At 42.8% G+C, this 24102-nt stretch overlaps 1 protein-coding gene across 2 annotated transcripts in view; it reads right to left on the minus strand.

Moving 5' to 3' along the window:
- LOC111872818 ((11Z)-hexadec-11-enoyl-CoA conjugase) overlaps positions 1-24102 on the minus strand; it is a 92767-nt gene that overhangs the window by 31587 nt on the left and 37078 nt on the right. The window contains exon 1 of one of the 2 annotated variants that reach the window (XM_023867009.2): positions 1006-1168. The exons of the other annotated variant lie outside the window; for it this stretch is intronic. The gene's annotated coding sequence lies outside the window, so the exon portion shown is untranslated. Of the gene's footprint in view, positions 1-1005; positions 1169-24102 lie in introns of those variants that run through there. 2 annotated transcript variants of the gene reach the window in all.

The following is a 24102-nucleotide window of genomic DNA, read 5'->3' on the forward strand; positions in this document are numbered from 1 at the left end:
AATCGATAAAATGCTGGGAAATTCTTGAGTAGCTGCAGGATTGGCGGCTCCTCAAGAAGGGCTCAGCTCCATGCGTAAGTAAGTAAGTAAGAAGATGGATAGTCTTCTGTGACAAGTCGGCGTACTGCATGAATATATGCTGTTGACACACAAATATCGTAAAACACCCGTGTGGAGGCGGGGTCGAATACCTCCACTGTGACCCTGCGAGTCGTAGGAGGCGACGAAAAGAGAAGTCTCAACTCTGAGACAGTAAAATATGGTCGCGAGTCCCAAAGGATTTGGACCTGAGAAAGATTGCGCTGGCAATGACCAGCAGCATATACAAAAGACAGACCCGTTCTCTCTTCAGAAAGGGCTCCCCACAAAAACAAAACCGTAACTTTCAAACAGTAATAAATATTTGGTGATGAGCCCCAGATGGTGCTCAGCACCAAGACTTACTGACTAACTGACGGTCAGTCGCAATGTGACTTTGACTTTGACTAACGTAAGAGAGGCTTTTCAGTACGCAGAGCATCAAGTTACGTTTGACAAACCTTATAAGAAAAAAATACACCTGAATTCTGACTACGTGCATATCGTTGTTAGTAATTATTGTAATGAAACACACACATGAATACAACATGCGTCTATATTTCTGTTATTAAACTTCATACCTTTATAATACTTTATTTTGCGTCCTTTCGCCGAAACTCCTCAATTAACCGCCGTAATCAATAATGTTTCTTTAATGTAGTCAATCATTTTCTATCGTTCTTCTCAAATGTTGACATTTTGTGTCTCACTTATCTATTAGAGCTACAAATTTGTCAGATCTCCCTGGATAGGGAAGGAACCCATTGGAAGACAGGAGACAACAGCACGAAATGAACACCGATATAATAACAGCACCCCGAGCGGAATTCGAATTCTTTCACCCCCTGTGATCACCTTAATGTTACATTTAACAAACGATTGATTTTTAAGCAAATCACAAAATAAGCAATATTTGTATAAACTTACTGAAAGCAGAAGTACTGGCAATTTCGTCTCTTGTTTCTTGAATAGTTTCGAGATATGAAATTTCGTTTTCTTTTCTTGAGAGCACATCCAATGTCCAGCAGGGTAATGTGAAGAGAAATTCGCAGTAGCACACAAAGTACTGCATCAACGAAACCAAAATGCGCGAATCCGAACAGGTTTCCCATACACTCGCTGACTATACGTCACAAGTCAACACCTCGTGAGTACAAAAAAATGTGGGGGAGGGGCAAGAAAAAAGAAGAATGTAGCACCGTCCAAGAGTGAACCACCCCTGAACAAATGTATTGTAGTAATGGACATTCAAGGAAAACTAACGTAAACAAATCAGCTTTCTTATCCACCTGGTATGTCATATTTGAAGAAAACATTTAGTTAAGTCAAGGTTACTCAAAGTTAGTAAAATTCCACGAAATTTGAGGAAGTTTACTTTTCTTACGGAATACCGGAAACATTGCTTTCTTCTGTTTCTGAATCCAATGGAAGGCAAAATGAAGTCGAAGTTCAAACCACCGAGATCCAACACGCGAATTCAAGAGTCATCACTTCATTTAACACATTTTTCTTACTATTCAACAGGTTATGAGCAGTTACTTGAAAATGTTCGAGCCTGTTTTCCCCCTTATCGTTATGTTCAGTCACCACAATAGCGTGTATAACTACTATGTAATATTCTATATAACGTCTTTCGACCCTTTCTGGACATCGTCATGTAAATACATTTGTGCATTCATCTTTTGTTACGTATAGGAGATGTATTTCAGCCCAAGTGTATTCAAATTATTATATTGTCACGTGTTGGGTATATGTCACGCGACAAGTATTATTATTATTATTATTATTATTATTATTATTATTGTCNTGTTTTCATTATTTTCCGTACCTTATATACTCGTGCTAACTTTGTAATTGGCCACTGTGCTGTTAAGTTTTTGCACGCAAATAAAAATGAATTGAATTATTATTATTAGAGGGGGTGGGTTTCCCCATGCACTTAGACCTGTTATTAGTCCATTGTGCGTCCCCCTTTAATTTCTACTGTCGCTACACCCTACCGATACTGGTGCGTGCTATCAGCCTCGTTCAGCCAACGAGGTCGGCCGTCGGTACCTGATATTTCCCCATCTACCAGAGGCATTGGTAGGACTTGTTCCCTGAATTTTTCCGCCCTTAAAAATTCCACCACCTCCGCCGGGTTTGAACCCGCGTACCTTGAGACATGAGGTGGGAACGTTACCCCTAGACTACGGAGGCCGCTCACGCGACAAGTAACTTCACGCCTTATTTGATATAGCGAATTTATTGAACACTCGCTCTCACAATCACACAATTTACAATCTCACAATTACTTCCATCTGCAGTATCACAATTACTTCTCCTGTTTCCATTCACTCCGAAGAGTGCTAGACTGTAACTGATTGGTTACTTTCTCTCTAGTAACTCATTTGTAACTGGCTCAATCCTCACTACTCACTAACTAATCACTCACTACTGAATAGTGTTCGCTGCTCCTTATTTAGCCTCGGCGCAGACAACACAGAAAACAGTTACGTGATAAGTACCGCTGTTGCCTGACGCCGTGTTTACAAGTGTTGCTAGCAACGCTGTCGGGAGTTGTTTACGGCTGGGTAATAACCACGGTATCCCTCGGTAACAGCACCGCGGCAATGGTTGCCTGACACAGTTACTCCTCTGTTACGTCACCGCGGGGGAGGGGTTGTTTGCCGAGCGTTGCGCACTGATGGAAGGAGTTGGGGTGTGTGACGGCACTCGAGGAAACGCAGACTTCACGTGACTCCCACTTCCCGTTGCCCCATCCACGTCACGATATGTAATACATTGGTCAGTGAAGGGATAAATAGCAGTAAAGTAAAGAGGTGAATGTACAAATCACATGACAGTGGCCAGAGAGGACCGAAATATGTTGTTTCATGAAACGAAATCGCCACTTACATTTCAACGAAACTTCAGATGTGAATATGGACATCCGACAGATTTTAAAAGAGTCACAAGTTGGAATGCCAAGTTTAAAGAGTCTGGCAGTGTTCGTGACCGTAAAAGAACTGGTAGGCCTAGTGTGAGTTAGGAGGCTGTTGACGCTGTGTGTGATGCTTCTCAACGCAGTCTGCGGAAACCAACTCTTCGTGCCTCATATGAACTTCGCGTACCCCAGAGCACACTAAGCGGCTGCATTTATGCGCATACAACGTGCAACTAGTTCAAACCTTGGGAGCCAGACGATCATCCCCAACGTGCTGCTTTTGTTGTGGACATGTTGCAACAAATTGATGAATGATTACCTTACGCCGGTGTTCTTCTGATGAGGCCTCACACTTCGGGGAAGGTAAACAGATACAATGTCCGCATTTGGGGGTTAGAGAATGGGAAGGCTAGCCCTAAAGTGAATGTTTGGTGCGCCCTAATACAAAACAAGGTTATTGGATCATTCCTTGTTCTGCGTGCACCATTTCAGCCATCATTTACCTGGGCATGATGGAGCTTTCCTCGGTTAGATGGATTTCAGCCATGGGTAGTTCTTTAACACCGCCACACTGGGGGTTACTTGTTCGTCAGTTCTTGGATGCAACATTTCTAAAATGATGGATTTTGAGGGACGGTCCAACACCATGGCCACCACGTTCACCGGACGTAATACCTCTGGACTCTTTACGGGGTTAGTTAAGGACAAAATGTATTCGACACCAGTTCCAGACATTGGCACTTTGAAGGCAAGGATACAGAATCCTTTAGCGGCGATGATTGAAGAGATGTTGGAGAAAACACGGAGAGAAATCAGTACAGACTAGACGTTCTGCGGGAAACTACCAGAGCATATGTTGAAGAGCACTAATGGAGCACAAAAAACTTTTTGGCCTGAGGTAAACTTGGAAAAGCCCGTATGTTTGTACCTAGCATGGTTTTTGTGTAATGAACTTGTGAAATCATGGAAGGACTTTTATGCTCACTCTGTATATCAGAAGGAAAGAGATCACTAAAAAGTCCAAAATGTAGGTGGGTGAACAATATTAAAACGGATCTTAGAGAGACAGGATAGAATGGTATGGATTGGATTGATCTGGCTCAGGATAGAGGCCAGTGGAGCGCCCTTTTGAACACGTCAATGGACCTTCGGGTTCCATAAAATACTGGAAGTTCTTGAGTAGCTTCTCAAGAAGGGCTCAGCTCCATGAGTGATATACGGTACATGTAGTGTAGTTACACACACACACACTTGTGGTGACTAAACACAATAATAATAAGTTGTACACACAGAATATGACGCATAAATGCAATACAGTGGAACCTCGCTTAACGAGCATAATTCGTTCCAGAATCTTACTCGTAATGCGAAACACTCGTTAAGCGAAACAATTTTTCTCATATAAATTAATGTAAAATACGATAATGCGTTCCATGCCGAAAAAAATACTAAAAAAAATTATGTATAACGTTTATTCAAAGAAAAGTATATATACATTGTTAAGGAGCGTGAATCCTCTTCATTTTCTTCTATGTGGAATGAACCAACCTGGAATGCGAATTCGATTTGCAGGAAAAAAAAACTGAAATAATTAGTTTATTATTTATGATACATATCTAATTCTTTTTTTACTAGAAACTGTCTAGAGACATTTGTTTTTGCCGACGCTTCAAAATTTGGTGAAAATGCGACANCAGAGATAATGTCTGAACACAAGTTTGGAAAAATGTGTGATCACAAGCGACACTAAGATGCTAGCGGAACGAGTGCTAAACACAGACTGAGGTAGCAAGCGCACAATCCGGGACTTCCCCTCTCGTCACTCGTTATGCGAAACGTCGCTCGTTAAGCGAGTCCGTTCTTTACAATTTGTTTTGCTCATTATGCGAATTACTCGTTATGAGAGGTGCTCGTTAAGCGAGGTTCCATTGTATTTGTCTTTCTCGTTTAAAGTGACAGCTAGACTTTTGACATCATATGTGTCTGTACTAGTGCCCACACAATAAATCTCGAATCGGTTTTCTTGGAATTGTATGCGTACGTATAATGAAGTATAATGAAGTAAACTATCACTGAATCCTCCAGCATAATCCGACTCCACCGTACGCCTGCCAGCCCTGTTGGCGTGGGCAAGAAACAGTCGCTACACGGGGCCACATCCCAGAAGACGGCTTTCTTCATAGTCGCTATTCTGTTCCGTCCCTGTTCTTCGGGACAGATGAGACAGTAACATATACTTAGTTTTCTCAGTGTTTACTTCTAGACCAACCTCTTTAATTGCGTCAATTAAAGTTTGTGTGTTTTTCTTTATGGTATCTACATTATCACCCAGTAGATTCACATCATCGGCACAGACCATCAGCTGATCTGTCCCGTTTAATTGAAGTCCCACCTGGTTTCCCTGGACCTTCCTAATGGCATATTGTAAAGCAAAGATGAAAAGAAGTGGCGATAAAGCATCTCCTTATTTTAGACCATTCTGGATAGGAAATTTATCAGACAAATGTTTACCTACACGGACTTTACTATACGTTTCGTTTAAACACATTTTAATCAACCTAACTAGCTTCATGGGTACCCCAAACTATCAGAATAACTGATTCATAGGCTTTCTTGAAGTCTATGAATAGAGTAATTTGTAATACAACTGACATATTTAAAATTGAATCGAAAGATGAGTGCACTAACCGAGCAGTGACGCTAATGGAGTTTCACTTAACAGGATAAAAATACCGTCGTTGTGATATTATTGATGGTGGATAATAGAAACACTGAAGAATGTGGTGTTATGTAAAGTCATAACATTTATATGAAATTTCGTAAATATCCGATTCTTGGTTTAAAGCTTATTTGAAGGGACGAAGACATGGACACACTATATAATTATTTTCAATTAGGTCTACAGAGTACTGAGCGTTGGAGAATTATGATGCCAATCTGACGAGTATTCAAGAAGATGGTCTCGGTCTTTCTAACACAAGAGACATTCAGATATTTAGACGAGGAAGGGCAGAAATGGCGATCACTGAAGAAATGGAACAACATACTCTGGGTCACGAAGAAAGCAGCTTAGAACATTCGGTCTCTTTACAGATGAAGCCGGTTGTAGGAATCAGGAGACAGAAATTGTTAATATTGTCACGTGTTCCTGGTTAGCGTGACGAATAATAATGGATTATACTCGTAGATTGGATGATAGATTTACTGAATAATCACAAGCGTAACTGCAAATTATTATAACACTCTAACTCTTTTGCACACTCTTAAAAATTACTGCAACTGCGTGTATAACACAGAAAGTAAAGTCTTCAACGACAGCTTATTAGTCGTTGCTTGGTAACGAATCTTGTCTGGTTAGCACTTCACAGGTGAATATTTAACTAGTGGACTACCTTCTGAATTCTCTTACGAATGACTTTCTGACTGAATCGAATCCACGAATCAGCTCCCTTTTATAACTGCTACACGCCCGCGATAAAAGACACCATATGTAAGGGTGCCATTACTGTCTTTCATGAATGCGTTGTCTCGGAAACTATGTATTATTTGGGGGCAACGCTTTGATTCCTCCAAGTATGTTCGTCGCAGCGAAACGTGTATTAACTATCCGTTTTCTAGCAGTGGATTATTTCGTCAGAATATGCGTGGATGTTACTACAGCTCTCAGAATAAAAGCAAGTATTATCAGTTGTTTCTGCATAAGAACTAAGTAAATTGTATGGAGGCGGGGTCGAATACCTCCACTGTGACCCTGCGAGTCGTAGGAGGCAAAGACGAAGGAAGTCTCAAATCTGAGACAGTAAAATATGGTCGCGAGTCCCAAGGCACTCGGACCTGAGAAAGACTGCGCTGACAGGGACCAGCAGCATATACAAAAGACAGACCCTTCCTCTGCCAGAGAGGGCCCCCCCACAAAAACAAAACCGTAACTGTCAAACGGTAACAAATATTTGGTCTCAACACCAAGATTTAATGACTGACTGACCGTCAGTCGCATTGTGACGTTCATGTTTGTTTCTGCATATGATCAGTATAGGCTTTCCCACACAAGATAATGCACCTTTCAATTGAAATGACTATTTCAAGAGCTGGACAGATTCAGACAGGGAATTAGCAGTGCGAATATGATGTCAGGGCTTCAGCATTATATAATTCTGAATATAAAGAAGACGAAATATTTATGGTATTACAAATACGAGTAATCTGTTTCCTCTCAATGTGGTACAGTCGTGCAGAGTACGCCATGAAGGGGATGTTCCACTTGTAATTTTCATTTCATGCATCCTGTTGTGTTATAATATACAATTTCTTTATTAAAACCGTCACAACACAACTATAACGAGATCAGTGCCAAAACTAAGCACTGACATCGATATAATTGTGTTGTGACGGTTTTAATAAAGACGTTGTATGTTCCACTTGGGTAATGCAGTTTCAATTTTTGATGCTCGTGTTACTGTTGTCAAGTAGGCACAAGAAATCATTTTTCAGGCAAGAAAATAGGCCACCGCGGCGGCCCGGGTTCAATCCCAGATTATGTAATGTGGACTTAAAAGTGGAAAAGTGACACTGGACAAGGTTTTCTCCCAGTACTTCAATTTCCTCTTCCAATTCTCATTCCACAACTCCTTCATATTCACCGGTGCTATATAGTCACGGTACTGAGAGCTTCGTCAAACAGCAAGAAAGAAGAAAGAAAAAGGGGCTATTTGTTTTTAAGTGTTGAGAGTTGTCTCTGTGTGTATGTGTGTGCCTCACGGCACGTAATTTGTCTACGTGCATTCATCTCGTCCCAGGGGAAGGCCTGCCTTGTAGTCAATAGAAATGATTTCCTCAAGTGACGTGTGGGAAAAGTACCACAGAATTCTTCCTTCTCTCTCGCATGTTTGCACGGGTACATAACGAAGAACTGCGGATATTCGAGCATATTTTTTTTGTTCGTAGTAAATATTTTGAAGCAATTTTCTGCACGATAACATGTAAATTATACAATTTGCGTATTTACTAACTAAATAACTATAGGGTATAGACTTTCCCATAATCAGTACTCAATCATTCAGCGGATGTAGGACTTCCTTTTTCCCATAAAATTCGGAAAGTTATTTTCCATCTTACCAAAAGACAAGTATTGAACCATTTCAGCACGTGTTACAATGTTGCAACGTTTTATATATAGCACACTTGCTGACATGTGATGGGGGCACAAACAGAATAACAGAAGAAGCAATAGAGGAATGATAAAGAAGAGTGAATGGAGAGCATAAGTAGACGTAATTAAATTGGCTATGAAAAGAGGAAAGCAAGGAAGAATGCTCAATGAAACAATGAGCCAATTAATGTTGAATAAACCTAAAACTGCAGAATGAAGCAAGAATTTATTATATAAAACAGTAATGCTATATTCGTAGAGATGCTGAACTTAAAAAACTGTGACCAGCAACGAGAGACAGAACTGCAAGGAAGGAGGCGGCACAACGGACATGTTTAAAAAATTATAACATAAAAATAAGTATTAATTTGTAAAAAAAAAAATGGGACTTAGCTCTTAGGAAGGGATACGTATGCTACTTGAAATTAATTGGAAAAAAGTTCCAGCACATATAACCGTTAAATATATATTAAAGAGACATTTTTAAAAAGACGACCGCCTCTGTGGTCTAGAGTTCCTGGCTACATATCTAGAGGTCCCGGGTTCGATTCCCGTCGTTACCAGATTTCCTGAGAAGTAGTAGATCTCGAACGGGGTCCACTCAACCTCATGATGATAATGAAGGAGCTATTTCAAGGAAATAGCGGCTCCGGTCTAGAACACCGAGATTCGTTGCGCTGACCACGCGACACACTCTATCCGCTAAAATTGGTACTAACTTCGCCGACAAACAGCGGTCGCTCGGTCGGTATAGTTCGCTTGTGAACTACAGGCCACGGAGTTTTTCTTTAAGATACGAATTATGCGTTTAGAGAGTTGTAATAACGCTTCTTGGAGATGTCTGTGAGAGGAAGTACGAAACTGCGAATGAACTAAGATTTTGCAACATTAAACATATGTTTTATTTGACCCCCCTATAGCAACCGACACGAGCAAGGCGAAGCTCTGCGAAGCGTGATAATTCNGGTTTAGATTCTCAGTCCTGAGACCAGCTTGCGTAACAAGCTTTTGGTTGCCATCGGTCATTCCAGGCAAACTTCGACGACGGTAGGCCTGCCTTAAAAGAGGCATTGCCCTCCTCCTTCCAGACACTTACACAATCACCATTAATAACCATCTCAATTCAGTGGATGCTACATACACTCTGTAGCTGAAGAAGTGTCGTCAAATTACTGATTAATCATTTATTATATTGTAACGTGGATGGCCAGAGCGTTTCAAGGCAACGACCTTCAGTTGCGTAAGCGCACTCAACGAGGTTATGCAACCCGCTTCTAGACACCGGCTCAGTAAATAGACTTCTGCGCAAGCGCAATGACGTCACACTTTAAGAGTACTAGGTCTCACGTGACTGGCTTTCTATGGAGAACGTGCCGCGACCGTTGCTATGCAATCATTCGGTGGACACGTTTCAGCAATATAGGCTGTTTTCGGTTAGTTGCCGGTGCGGAGGCTGTATAACGTGATTCCAGGAATAAACAAGGAGTATTTGATAGTATTTCAGAGTGTTTCAAAGTGTTTCAGAGGGTTTAAGTGTGTGTTTAAGTGACAATGAGAGAGGTCTCGATAGGAGACAGCCACCGGAAGTTCGTAGAAGACCTGTGAAGATTTAAAGTGTGATTTGAAGACTGTGTTTATGTGTAATGCTGGGAATGTGAGATCCATTGAGAATGCTATAGTTTCTATGTTGAGATCCGTGAAGACTGGGAATCGTTGTTTGCGTGCAAGAGTGAATTATGAAGTGTGTTTAAATCAGCGATAACGCTGTATTTGAGTGTAATTAAAAGAGGTTGTAACCAAAGTGTTAATAAATCCAATCATCGGAACTAGAACCCGCCATAAAGCCACTGGAGCTGGGGTGTATTGTGATGGAAGGGGGCGGAAACGTAGTTTCGGCCATGGCCGGTACACAACAGTATTCCAGGCAGAAGTGTATGCCACTAAGGCATGAGCAGTTGAGAATTTAGATATAAACTATAAAAATAGGAATATCTGTATTCTATCAGACGGTCAAGCTGCAATTAAAGCACTTGATACACACCAGATCACTTCAAAATTGGTTTGGAACTGCCACCAATCCCTCATACAACTGGCCAGACATAACAGAGTACAACTGATATGGGTGCCAGGTCATGAGGGGATTGCAGGGAATGAAACCGCAGATCAGCTGGCAAGAACAGGACCTGAACAGCCGTTCATAGGACCTGACCCAGCTTGCGGCATCTCAATTGGAGTTGCCAAGAAAGCAATCACNAATGAAACCGCAGATCAGGTGGCAAGAACAGGACCTGAACAGCCGTTCATAGGACCTGACACAGCTTGCGGCATCGAAGTAGGAGAGTATTGCTGGGAATGAAACCGCAGATCAGGTGGCAAGAAGAGAATCTGAACAGCCGTTCATAGGACCTGACACAGCTTGCGGCATCTCAATTGAAGTTGCCAAAAAAGCGATCAGGGACTGAACAGAAATCATAGAAAACACTGGGAATCCACAATTGGATTCAAGCAGGCAAAAGGATTTATATCAGGACGGACCTGTTGAAATTAAACAGAGCTCAACTAAGATGGGCGGTAGGATTACTTTCTGGATACTGGATACTATAAGGACACGTTTTCAAACTGGGACTGACAGTGAAGGTGATTACAAAAAGACGAATCAGCCACACACACATCCCATGTGATTGTGAGGCCATAGCTTACTTAAGATTTCGTCACCTGGGTCAGCTCTTCATGGAACCTAGTGACTTTTATGACGCCCCCATAAATAAAGTCCTACATTTCATTCGAAGTGTAGGATTAATAAAGGGTTAATCCAAAGGGGAAGCACAATAGATCATTGAAGGTCGCAGTGCGAGGGCAGGATTTTGTGGCCCACCCCTTACACAGACACATACACGCATATAGATCTATGATCACTGAAGATGTTCCTGATGATGACGTAAATTATAGGTCGAAATGTTTAGCGCGATTTACCTTTACATTAAATAAATAAAATCTATACCAATATCTATCGTCTTCATTGAATGTTTCTGTTTTATTTGTTTTGTTGACAGCTATAACATAGGATAAATATTTTAATATTTGCTTCACATTTTAACGACGCTAACGCTGGAACCTCGCAAGGGATATTTCATTCTACATGTTCATTAGCGATCGTGAATTACGCATGTGGTGTTAGCGTTGGTACCAATACATTTAGCTTCTATATGGAAATATAGACTCTGGAAATGAGGCATTATGCGATTCGGGAGCAGCATAATTCTTCTTTTTATTATTTACCCTTATTTTTTTATTGCTAGTGGGGTGGGACTAAGTCCCTTGTACTGCGGCCACTTCTGGCCTATTGTACCAGCCCCAGATGATAGGTGAGGGTGATTGTGAAGCAATTGGTGGAATGAAGATTGGCAGCGGAAACCGAAGTACTTGGAGAAAAGCTGCCATAGCACCGCTTTGTGCACCACAAATCACACTTGACCAGACCCAGGATCGAACTCGGGCCGCCGCGGTGGGAAGCCAGCGACTAACCGCTTGAGCTATGGCGCGGCCCTGTTATTTACCCTTAAACCCGGATGTTATTTAATCAGTTCTCCAGTCGACTTCGAAAATAAGCGTGCAAAAGTCACGTAGAATTTCTAGCCGCAGGCTGTACCCTGAAACCCCGAACATCGTAAACACGTACACGTATATTTAAATTACAGCGTCGAACGTTTGGTTTTTCGTACGCAAGGACCGCTGTAACTGTCCTGGACGAAGCTCGTTAGACAACAGGTAATTAGCTGGTTCCCTCTTGAACACAATTACAAAAAGTATGCAATTCGCTAAACTTGCTTTCTCACACAGTGCACTGGATACAGATCACTGAAGATATCAGTAGGGGCTCAAGGGGAAGGAGTACAAGGGGGTATAGGGAATTACAAATGCAGGAATTATACATTTCACCTGACGCTGAAGTTCAATCGAAGAGAATGACAAAGGCGAGGTTTAAGACACATGGCGTATGTTTTCTTCATAGCGCCACCGTGAAAAGGATTATATTACACGGTAGAGGCGTCTGATTCTCCTCCTGAGTGAATGCTCGAAAAGAAATGCCTATAGAATTTTAGTATGGAAATCTGAAAAGCAAATTACTGGGAAGACAAGAGAGACTGAAATATCGGCTGTTGGTTGTGTTCTTGAGTGCTCCTTGGTTTTGCTGGACGGGACTTCATGAAATCACGTTGATGATTGTTGATCGTGGGTTCGAATCCCACTCAGGGCATGGATGTTTAGTTTGTGTGTGTGCGTTTTTCTGTGTTTGTGTACAGGTAGAGGCCTTGCGACGAGCTGATCACCCGCTCAAGGAGTCCTACCGAATGTGTAAGATCTAGAAAACCGAAGTGAACGGAGAAATTCATGGAGGTAGGCCTAGGCCCACTAAGGCTGTAGTGATAGGGGGGGGAAAACTACAGGTAATAATAACAGTTTCACGGATCTCCATACTGTACAAACCACTGCGTGCAGCACACATACAGTATTCTGTCTTCCCTAGTCGTTTCCATGTAACAGATCCCAACAGTGTCCCTTGCTTCCAACCTCACGCCCTTAGCAGCTGGAGACTCTCTCACAACTAAGTCTGGCGGTTTAGCTCCAATCGTTTCCTCTCGGCGCCAAGCCCCTTGAGGATCACAACCAGAGAATCTTTTTCTTTTGCAGCTGAACTCTTATGGCCATAGCCTTTGTGTGACGTTCTATAGGACGAGGGGATGAGTTTGTTTGTTTGTTATGAATAACTTTGCCTTTGTTAAGTGTCCGTATCGCACATACAGCGTGGTACTGAAAATTCTTGCTTTTGCACTACACAGTGTGTCCAGGATCTGTTAGGACTGTGTTCATTAAAAATACAAGACGTGAATTATTTACAAAATTTCACTCTTTTTATTCAAAATAGTCTCCTTCTGAATCAATACATAGCTGGAATCGATTGAAAAGTTTTCGAAAACAGTCACTGCATTCCTTTTGTGGAATCGATTTAAAACTGCGGTACATTCCCTTTGGATGTCGTGGATGATGACGTGACGGTCTCCTTTCATCGCCAACTTAACTTTCGGGAACAACTAGAAAGCTGATGGAGCCAAATCTGGCGAATATGGAGGATGATCAAGGACTGTNCTTTCGTCGCCAACTTAACTTTCGGGAACAACCAGAAAGCTGATGGAGCCAAATCTGGCGAATATGGAGGATGATCGAGGACTGTGGTCCATTTCCTGGCCAAAAGAATCGCGCACAATCTTCGATTTGTGGGGTAGGGCATTGTCGTGGAGGTGCGACAAGGAACCTTGCTCTCGATAGTCAGGTCGAATTCAAAGAATTCTCGCCCATAAACGATTGACGACTCCGAGATAGTAATCAGAATTAACTGTTTAACCTTGTGGCAGAAATTCCTTGTGAATGATTCCTTTGGAATCGAAGAAAGCGGTTAGCAGTGTCTTTACTCGTCTCTTTTGCATGCGCACTTTCTTTGGTTTCGGCTTCTTTGGGCTCAGCCACGCTACATCTGCCGCTTTGTGAGACGCTCATATTGAACACACAATGTCTCGTCACCAGTAACGATTGTTTTTGTAAATTCTGTATCACTTTGGGCCGACCGTAACATGTGTTTGCAGTGTTCCACTCTGGCAAGGTTTTCATCGCCTGGCAGCGCGTGCGGTACAAACTGCGCACACACCTTAAGTTTGCCCAAATCCTCAGTCAAAATTTGATGCACAGTACTTTTTGGTATTCCCAAAAGCTCCTTGATGAGTCTTGCAGAAATACATCTGTCTGATGCAAAGATTTCGGTCACTTTTTTCAAATTTTCTTCAATGTGACTTGTTCTCGGCTTTGATGCACGTGGAGCGTCTTCAGTGTCCTCCTTGCCGTCACGAAATACAGCATACCATTGAAAAATTTTCGAGCGACTCAGACAATCACTACCGTACACAATTTTCATCATTTCGTACGCTTCTCCGGCTGATTTGCCTAAATTAAATCAAATTTGATGTTGCCCCTCGTACCACGATATCAGACTTGCTTCCCTTAAACTAGGATGCTTCTTTCTGATGCGTCAAAATACGTTCACAAATACAATCTTACACCATCTAAATATGCACTTACAATATTTTAATAAAACTTAATGCTACCTATAACACCCAACAAGACTGAAATCACACATAAACAATTATTTTTCACATGAACATCGAAAGAACACACTCCTTCGCTTCCATATCATAGGCATTAGCCAGCAAACCGAAAATTGCTTCCCTGCCCACTTCGGGTGAGACGAATTCGTACGAAGTTTAACGAAAGAAAACTTCGTCCGTCCCACCAAGCAGGGAAAGAGAGCAGGCGGGGAAGGCATGTGGCCTTGATCATGACTACGCTCTAAAATGTTCAGAACATGAAAATATTTACATCCTTATTATTCAAATTGAATTATTATTATATGACTTCTTTTCTTTTCATTTCTTAATTACGGAAGCAATGTTTCCCTTACTTCCATGCACGGCACGCCACTGCCTTGGGTAATATTCCTTATGTAACACCCTCTCTGAGGAGAAGGTGGAGTTTTCTCTCATGGATATGCTTGGCCTTTCTTCAAGTGTATGTATCAGCATGTTACTGAAAATTCTTCCTTTTGCACTATATACAAGTCCTCTGTCAGTCCAGACTTTGCAAAGTAGATCATGCCTATCTTACGTATCTTATTCTACAATAAGAGCTTAGTCACTCCAAAGGTCGTAAGTTTGACCACCGCCAAGTTTAAGCCTCTTATATTTTCTAATAAATTACTTCAAATTCAATTCAAAGTCAAGTCACATTGCGACTGACGGCCAGTCAGTAAGTCTTGGCGTCGAGCCCCATATGAGGTCATGGCCAGATATTCATTACCGTTTGGCAGTTACGGTCTTGTTTTTGTGGAGCGCCTTCTCTGACGAGAGGACGGGTCTCATTTGTATGTGCTGCTGATCCTTGCCAATACAGGCTTTCTCGGATCCGTGGCTCTTGGTACTCGCGACTATAATTTACTGTATCAGATTTGAGACTTCCGTTTTCGTCGCCTCCTACGACTCGTAGGGTCACGGTGGAGGTATTCGACTCCGCCTCCACGCGTGTCTAAGTTGCTTCACCAGCAGAGTCTCGTTATATAGCCTTGGGTCGTACCGCATAGAACACACCGCCATCAACAGCTCCTCTATTGTTGTGTGAAGTGTCAGTGGGCTGTTGCATAGCGACGGATCGTTTGTTGATCGGGCAACGGACGGTTTCTCAGTTATCATGTCACAACTTGTTACATCGTTCGCATGCTGTACTAGTTTAATGTAGCTTACTTCACTATTTCAACCCAAAAAGAAATCATTTTCCGCTGAATGTCAGCCCTGTAGGCATACATATACAGCCAGGTGAACGATTGAAACTACATTTCACCCTGCACTTCTTTAACTTCTTTTACCAACTGCGTGTAAATAAGTCCTACATGAGAAGCTGCCATTCGTCTATGTATGCAGGAATTTCGCAGAATTTTATGGAAATCGAAGGTTCATTACCGTGTTTACAAGAGTCCTCCACTAGTCCCTATCCTGAGCCAGATAAATTCAGTCGATACCACCCCATTTTAGCACTCTTAAGATCCTTCTAAACGTCATCCAAACCGACTCCGGGGTCCAACAAACCTCCTGTACAATGGGTACAAGGGTTTCTTTTCGGGATAAAGCGACCAGGGCGTGAAGCTGACCTCTTTTTCCCAACTACTGCCGAGGTTAAGAAGATATGGATCTATCCATCCACCCCCCCCATAAGCCTTCGTGGCGTAGTGCGTAATTAGTTAAACTCAGGGACAGATCTATCTTTACCTTAGTACGTAGATATTATGTAGCTCCTCAATATGATTTTTTTCCAGCCTTCTGTATTTAATCCCTCTTTGGTTCAAATATTCTCCCCAGCACACTGTCCTCAGATATCCTCGGTCCGTGATTTTCTCTTAATTTCAGAGACTAAGTTTCACACGTATAAAAAACAACAGACTTACAATTTTGAGTATTTTAATGTTTATGTTTTTAGACAACAGAGAAGACAAAAGGTTCCGGACTGAATGGTATTCCCCGAATTTAATCTGCTCTTATTTTCCTCATGAATCAAATTCTGATTTGTTACTGTCGTTCTCATATATCTGAATTTTGTCACGTTTTCATGGATCTATTAGCTGTGTTTATGTTATGATTTTGTTTTGCATTCTGCTCACGAGACCTCAGTATGTACATAAATTTCTCTGTGTTTACTGGTAGACCATCCTCACTACTAGCGTCGTTTAGAGATTCTGCTTTTCCCTTTGTGGTGTTAACATTACCTTCGGATACATTTATATTACCATCATGGCCCAGAAGCTGATGTGTCCCATTCAGTTGCAGTTTCACCTGGCTTTCCTGGACCTTCATAACGGTGTATTCTTAAGCAAAGTTCAAAAGCAATAACGTTAAAGCATCTCCTTATTTCAAACTATTTCGAATAGCAAATGTATGATACAAATGTATACCTGTATTGACTTCATTATAGGTTTCATTCAGACATGTTTTATAAACCTGACTGGTAGCAATGGGATACCAAACTCAATAAGAATAATGTACAGTACTTCAGTCCTAACTGAAATGTAGGTTTTCTTGAAGGTTGTGAATAGCTCCTGTACTGTCTCAAATTTGTAGGCCTAGGTTGCTGTAAAAATATGAATCGAACGAGCGACCCCCGCTTGTCAGCGAAGTTAGTGCCAACTTTAGAGGGTGTCGCGTGGTCAGCGCAACGAATCCCCTCAGAAGTTAATTTCGGTTTTCTAGACCGGAGCCGCTGATTCCTTGAAATAGCTCCTCAATTATCCTCACAAGGTNAATAATGTACAGTACTTCAGTCCTAACTGAAATGTAGGTTTTCTTGAAGGTTGTGAATAGCTCCTGTACTGTCTCAAATTTGTAGGCCTAGGTTGCTGTAAAAATATGAATCGAACGAGCGACCCCCGCTTGTCAGCGAAGTTAGTGCCAACTTTAGAGGGTGTCGCGTGGTCAGCGCAACGAATCCCCTCAGAAGTTAATTTCGGTTTTCTAGACCGGAGCCGCTGTTTCTTTGAAATAGCTCCTCAATTATCCTCACAAGGTTGAGTGGACCCTGTTCCAGACCCACTACTTCTCAGCAAATTTGGTAGCGCAGGGAATCGAGCCGGGACCTCTGGATCTGTAGCCAGGAACTCTGACCACTAGAACACNCTGTAAAAATATGAATCGAACGAGCGACCCCCGCTTGTCAGCGAAGTTAGTGCCAACTTTAGAGGGTGTCGCGTGGTCAGCGCAACGAATCCCCTCAGAAGTTAATTTCGGTTTTCTAGACCGGAGCCGCTGATTCCTTGAAATAGCTCCTCAATTATCCTCACAAGGTTGAGTGGACCCCGTTCCAGACTCACTACTTCTCAGAAACTCTGGTAGCGCCGGGAATCGAACCCGGATCTCTGGTTCTGTAGCTAGGAACGCTGACCACTAGAACACCTAGGCGGTCTTCCAAGAGCTTATGCATATCACAATTTCTTCTCAGTTTCGCCACGATAAATAGCTAACCCGCTACAGTGAAGCAAGTTTATGCCTAAGATGCCTACGCACTCAGACACAGCACGTGCCATTTTGTCACTGTTGCTGTTTAGTTTTTTACTTTTGCGATATGCAACAATTGTTGCACATTGTATAAATGTTACTTATGAATTACGTACTATATAAAGATAGACAGGGTTGTTGTATAAAAATAATCAAATCAAAACTTCGAGTCCTCGCTCAAGATGTTCTGGACTTGAACATTCTCTTCGAAAATCCATCAGTCTGGGTCTTCAAGATTCAAGTTTCAGTGTTAGAGTTTGCTACATATCCAGAAAGGAATTTCATCGCCCGAACATGATCTTTTTGCAGAGATGTAAGGAAAGCGTGCGTGAGAGCAGGGATCATTTCCGGCACCTTTTCTTATCTGGGTGGGGTTCGTTTGTGGGCTTGTCCCTTCCACTGGCACTCCGAGTCTCGGCGGTTCGGCTGCGCCGGAATGGAGCATTGGTTCCTTCTGCCTGAGTAGCTCGGCGTTCTGCGGCAGGCTGAGAGATTATTGCATCATAATAGTTTCCTAACAAAGGATGTTATTTTTGCCTTACGGGATACATTTCTTTGAAATCTAGAGACGTCAAAGCTACTCATATTGTCTAAGCGTCAAAACATGATGACATGTATAGGGACGTAGGTAAGGCTCGGTACATTCATGACCTCTATATAACAAAGCTCTATTACTGCAGGTGAAAATGAGTGGTACTCAGCTTCACACTTTGGCCTCTTTACCCCAAGGAAGGGGTCCCCCTGTACCCTGGACGGACCTCAGAGCCCGTACGGACGCGATGGCGAAAGAAACTTTCCTGTCTCTGCTGGGAAACGAAGCTTGATCACCCTTAACTTTGCTAGTCACTTTAGTGATTCAGTTGCGTCGGGTCATATTTTTCTGATTTCTCAAACAGAATGTTAAAATAATAATAATTTAATTACTTGCGTTACTTTATGTGGCATATTTTGTCGTAGCAGGGTTCGTACAGTCGTACAACCATATTACTTATATCAATACACGTATACCAATATTTTATCAATAACATAGAAACGGGCGTTTGTTTATTCGCCGATTGCGTAGCAACGGCTGTTGTTCAAAGAGATATTGTTTAGCAATGGGTCTATACGCCACATTGCTCCCTCCTTAAGGATCTTGGTCCCGAATAGCCTACAAGCATACCGCCATTTATTCTTTTCAGAGGGCCCTTCTTGCGACGGATGTGATCGGTCCTACCTTCCTCTCCGTAGCTCCATTTTCGCGGTGTTTACTTTGAAACTGCTCTCACTGATCCCTCCTTAAGGCTGCTCCTCCCGAGCAGTTCCCTTATAAGGTGCCAGTCAGTCCAAGTGTATCACCATCATTCTCCTTTACCAATCGGCGAGGGCAAAAGCTCCGAAGGTGGTCAGTGCTCCTGCATCCGTGGATCTTGATATGTTGTTAGTGGTCTCTTCTTTCGTTTCGGAGGCGGCCGACCCGTCCAGAATGTCCTGAAATTCATCTTCCGCAGTCTAATGGAAGTTCCGACCATTTACTTTGCGATCTCCAGCTCTACGATCTGCCTGAAGGTTTAGTTGAGTGTTTTCTTGCTTCTCAGACGTAACTTATATTTTAGGTCTCGGTTACTTATGCCGTTGTTACATTCCGGTTGGCCCGACGCCTCTTCAGGAACGTCCATTCTTTCGAGGTTCCTCTTGCAACATTTACCCTGGTCCGACATTTCTGTTGTCTCTGTTCAACCGGCGGTCCTGTATAACCATGTCCCTTACGCCGTGCCTCTCCTGCACTGCCGGTCATCCCGTTGCGTGCGGCGACCAATTTGTTCCGAACCCACCATCGTCCTGGGTCAGTTTCTTCAACTGTCGGCGGCACCCTACGGCTAGATGTCGGTCCGCATTCCGCTTCTTCAGTGCTCTGACAGTTTTCACTGAGGCCTCTTCCCTAGGGATCTCCTCATGAAACGACCTTACAATCTAGACAGGCCTCCGTCGCTTCTTGGGTCGCCGTCACCTCCTTTTGCCATACCCTCATTTCTGCTACGATCTCCTTTAGGTTGGCGTCCATTCTGGAATCAATCTTTTATGATCTGCGTCTATTTCGGCTTCATCTTTTCTTGAAAGGAATCCATCTTTGCCAACATCCGTTCCAGCATCTATTCCATCGCTGTAATGTGGCTCTATAACGATCAAGATCCAATACAGATTCCAAACGAATCACTTCTGACACATAGTCGTCACATGTTGCAGTGACTCTCGACGGGATTTTGGATTGGATAATGGATTTATTTACCACTTTAACACACGACTCGTGACTACACATAATTATAGAGCCATCGCTTATCTCCGCACTTACAAATCAGTACAGTACACTTTCAGTCTGCTGTATCTTCACCGGTCGCTCCCTGATAACTACTTCGAATAGTGGGGATTCTTCAACTGCACCGACCAAATCATCTCTTCACAGACTCCCTTACATCTCGCAACTCAGTTAAAACTGCCAAACTTCTAAACCTGTCTAGGTTGTAACATTTCGGCTCGGACCTCGCAGAAAACACAGTTCATTGATGTACTACAATCGTTTCCGTGGGAACGAGTTTGTTTGTGAGGGGGTTACGCAGTAACGGCTGTGTATACTTATTAAGAATCTGTTGCCTAGTAGCAAATGTTGTTTCGTTGTTTGTTTCGAGGTCGTTACCTAATAACGGGCCAAGACGCTACAATATTTTACTTGAATACTACGATGGAGTGGATCAGTCCTCGATAAGGTTTTCGAATCCGTTCTTAGACCGTTCATATAAATACCGGAACAGTGTCTTAAGATATGTCTTCCATGTCATTCACAATGTATTTTTCATTTTCGCCATTCCATTCTACTCTTTATAGGTTAAGTGTTTCATGTTCTACCATACACCCTAACCTTGTGGCTAAAAGATATTTTCGGAATTAATTTTGAAAAAATCTGTGAAATTTAAAGAAAAAATAAATGTAACTAAACACTAAAATTGTCCGGTCACGGTAGCCGAGCGGTCTAAGGCATGCACTGTCTTCGCTCGCTTGGAAACCGGGATCCTGGGTTCGAATCCCACTCAGGGCATGGATGTTTGTGTGCGTTTTTCTGTGTTTGTGTACAGGTAGAGGCCTTGCGACGAGCTGATCACTCACCCAAGGAGTCCTACCAAATGTGTAAGATCTAGCAAAACCGAAGTGAACGGAGAAGTTCATGGAGGTAGGCCTAGGCCCACTGGGGCTGTAGTGCCAAGGGAAAAAAAACACTAAAATTAATACTGCACACAGTCACACAAACCTAATTTCTACAGAATTAGTCACCAGTGCGTGTTATAGCGCAGTCAGTATAGCGACTGGCTACGGGCTTGACGAATCGGAGTTCTAGTCCCAGTAGGGTCAAGAATTTTCACTTCTAAGTCTCGTCCAGACCGGCTCTGGGATCCACCAAGCCTCCTATTCAATGGGTACCAAGGGCTTATTCCCTGGGGGTAAAGCGGCTAGGGCCTGGAACCGACCACTGCCGAGGTCAAGAAAGCGTGGGTTTATACATCCACTCCCCCATACGTTTTCATGGCGTAGTGCTTAGTTAGTTATTCTCAGGGATAACTTCATCTTACGTGTTTCAGTCATGAAATATCCATGATCGGGAGGGTATACACGTAAACTACAAAGAAGCTACAGAACTCTAAAGGAGCTCAAATTTAAAGTTACTATTCCCAATAAAGATTTTATGTCGAATTTGAATATCAAGGGAATTAAATATTAAAATAAACATTTGTCAATTAAGTATATCAAAGCATTCATTGAAATGTTAATAACGACATGTTTACATCAACGAACCAGAAGCGACCTCATGTAGTCACTGAGGTCATTGCATCAGAATGTAATTGTAAAAGTAAGGTAAAGGCGAATTTATCCCTATGCTAAACTAATTGAGCACTATGCCATGAAGGCGGATGGGGGAGTGGATGTATTGATCCACGTATTCTTGACCTCTGCTATATCTGGACGTGATTAATTGTAAAAGTACGTACTATAAAATAAATATATTAAATGGTGGAAGACTTTACATGCACCTAATTGAGTTCTTGCATTCCCACTAAATTTATGTATTCAGTCATCCATATAACATATGCTAAATTTGAATAATCTGACATTTGACACTATGTAGTCTGAGCTACTAAAAGAATCGTTATATAAACCATAAACAAAAATATCATATACCAGGGGTACGCGATAGCGTATTTGATTGAGGCACTATGCTACAAGCCGGAAGGTAGGGGTTCGATTCCCGATGAGGTCATTGGAATTTTTCAATTTACCTAACCCTTCCAGCCGCACTATGGTCCTGGAGTCGACTCAACCTCTAAAATATGAGTGACAGCAATCTTCTGGGGGTAAAGGTGGGCCGGCGCGTAAGGTTGACAACCTCACCGCCATCTGTGAGCCGATTATCTAGAAAAGTGTGGGAGCCTCGACGTCTCACAATCCTATGGGCCTTCACGGCCTGTTACAGGGACAGCTCTACCTTGTTACCTTTGCGTAGCATACACCAAAAATGTAATGTTATTTGTTTATATTCCCATTCATATCTCTTAGCCGGCTCTGACCTCTGTCTGTCTCGGGTTAAGGTAGAGTTTCACAGCCTATACAGGAGTAGGGTTTTCTATTGCGTGTAATTTCCATTTTACACGCGGCCACAGAATGGCGGTGAAGACGATAATGGCTGACATATAGGGATACTGTTTAACGCAGGATTCGGGAAAATTACGGCATTGTTCATTATACACAAAATTTTGACATTGTTGGAGGTGAAGGAAAACCTCGAACCACAGACCTACTACATGGAGATCCAGTTATAACATATATGGCCCTGGAGGTTTTCGAACCTATTACCCCAGTCAGCAGATGGACAGATATCCGTTTTTAGACCAGAAGATCGCTAAGTCGACCGCTTCTGTGGTCTAGTGGTCAAAGTTCCCGGCTACAGATCCAGAGGTCCCGGGGTTCGATTCTCGGGGCTACCAGATTTTGTGAGAAGTAGTGGTTCTGAAACGGGGTCCACTCAGCCTCGCGAAGATAATTGAGGAACTATTTCAAGGAAATAGCGGCTCCGGTCTAGAAAACCGAAATTAACGTCTGAGGTGATTCGTTGCGCTGACCACGCGACACCCTCTGTCCGCTAAAGTTGGCACTAACTTCGCCGACAAGCGGCCGTCGCTCGGTCGGTATAGTTCGCTTGCGGATTCAAGCCACGGAGTTTACTTTTTAGTTAAGTCACTACTCTTCCAAAGGAAATGTAATAACAGGCTTCGTATTATTAAGGTCCTTGTGGACCTTTGCCGCTTTTTCAAAGTCGATAGAACTCCTTGGACAGGGGATCAGCCAGTCGCAAGACTGCTACCTACACACAGAACAACACAAACACGGTATAAACGCACACACACATCCATGCCTAGATTGGGATTCGAACCCACGATTCCAGCGGTCGAGCGGGTGAAGACGGTTCATGCTTTAGACAGCGCGGCCACTGTGATCCGCTTCTTGTGTTAAAATCGGCAACAACGTGAAACCGAGACTGAATTTCGCTGCATCGTCAGAATAAAGTGGATCACTTCGCGGGTCGCATTCCTACAGGTCTTTGCTTTTTGCTTATGTGAATAGCTTTATAGCAATTACGTAATTGTTGGGACGACTAGAATCAGTGGAGGGATGCTACGTCCCGAGCACTGCATTTGTTTTGCGGAAACAGCTGACTGCAGCGTTTTGTTTGCTCAATTCTGATGTTGGACTTTCACGCAGACGAATTTATTTTCTTTGTGTTCAGTATGCTTATTCATGCACGCATATAAACTGGAGGGTTTTTTTTTAAAAACGCGCTCCAAGCGAGGGACCGTCCTTCCTTTAGCGGTGGAGTATACTGAGCCGAACAAGCGATTCCTTGCTGTTTTGGAACTCGAAGCTCATTGCCGCCATCACAGGAACTTGCCACTCTATAAACCAGTTTATTCCAGGTCACGCTCTATACTTTAGTTTACTGTCGAGATATTGGGGCACGCGGTAGCGTAGTTGGCTGAGGCAGTATGCTACAAGCCAGAAGGTCGCGGGTTCAGGTTCCGATGAGGTCACTGGATTTTTTCAACTGACCTAAACCTTCCAGCCGCACTATGGGCCTGGGGTTGACTCAGCCACTAAGAGAAATGAGTACCAGGAATATTCTTGGAATATTCTTGTGGGTAAAGGGCGGCCGGCGCGTAGGGCTGACAACCTCACCGCCATCTATGAGCCGATTGTCTAGATAATGTTGGAACCTCTACGTC

This window comes from Cryptotermes secundus, unplaced genomic scaffold, assembly GCF_002891405.2.
Source record: "Cryptotermes secundus unplaced genomic scaffold, Csec_1.0 scaffold79, whole genome shotgun sequence".
Taxonomy (NCBI): domain Eukaryota; kingdom Metazoa; phylum Arthropoda; class Insecta; order Blattodea; family Kalotermitidae; genus Cryptotermes; species Cryptotermes secundus.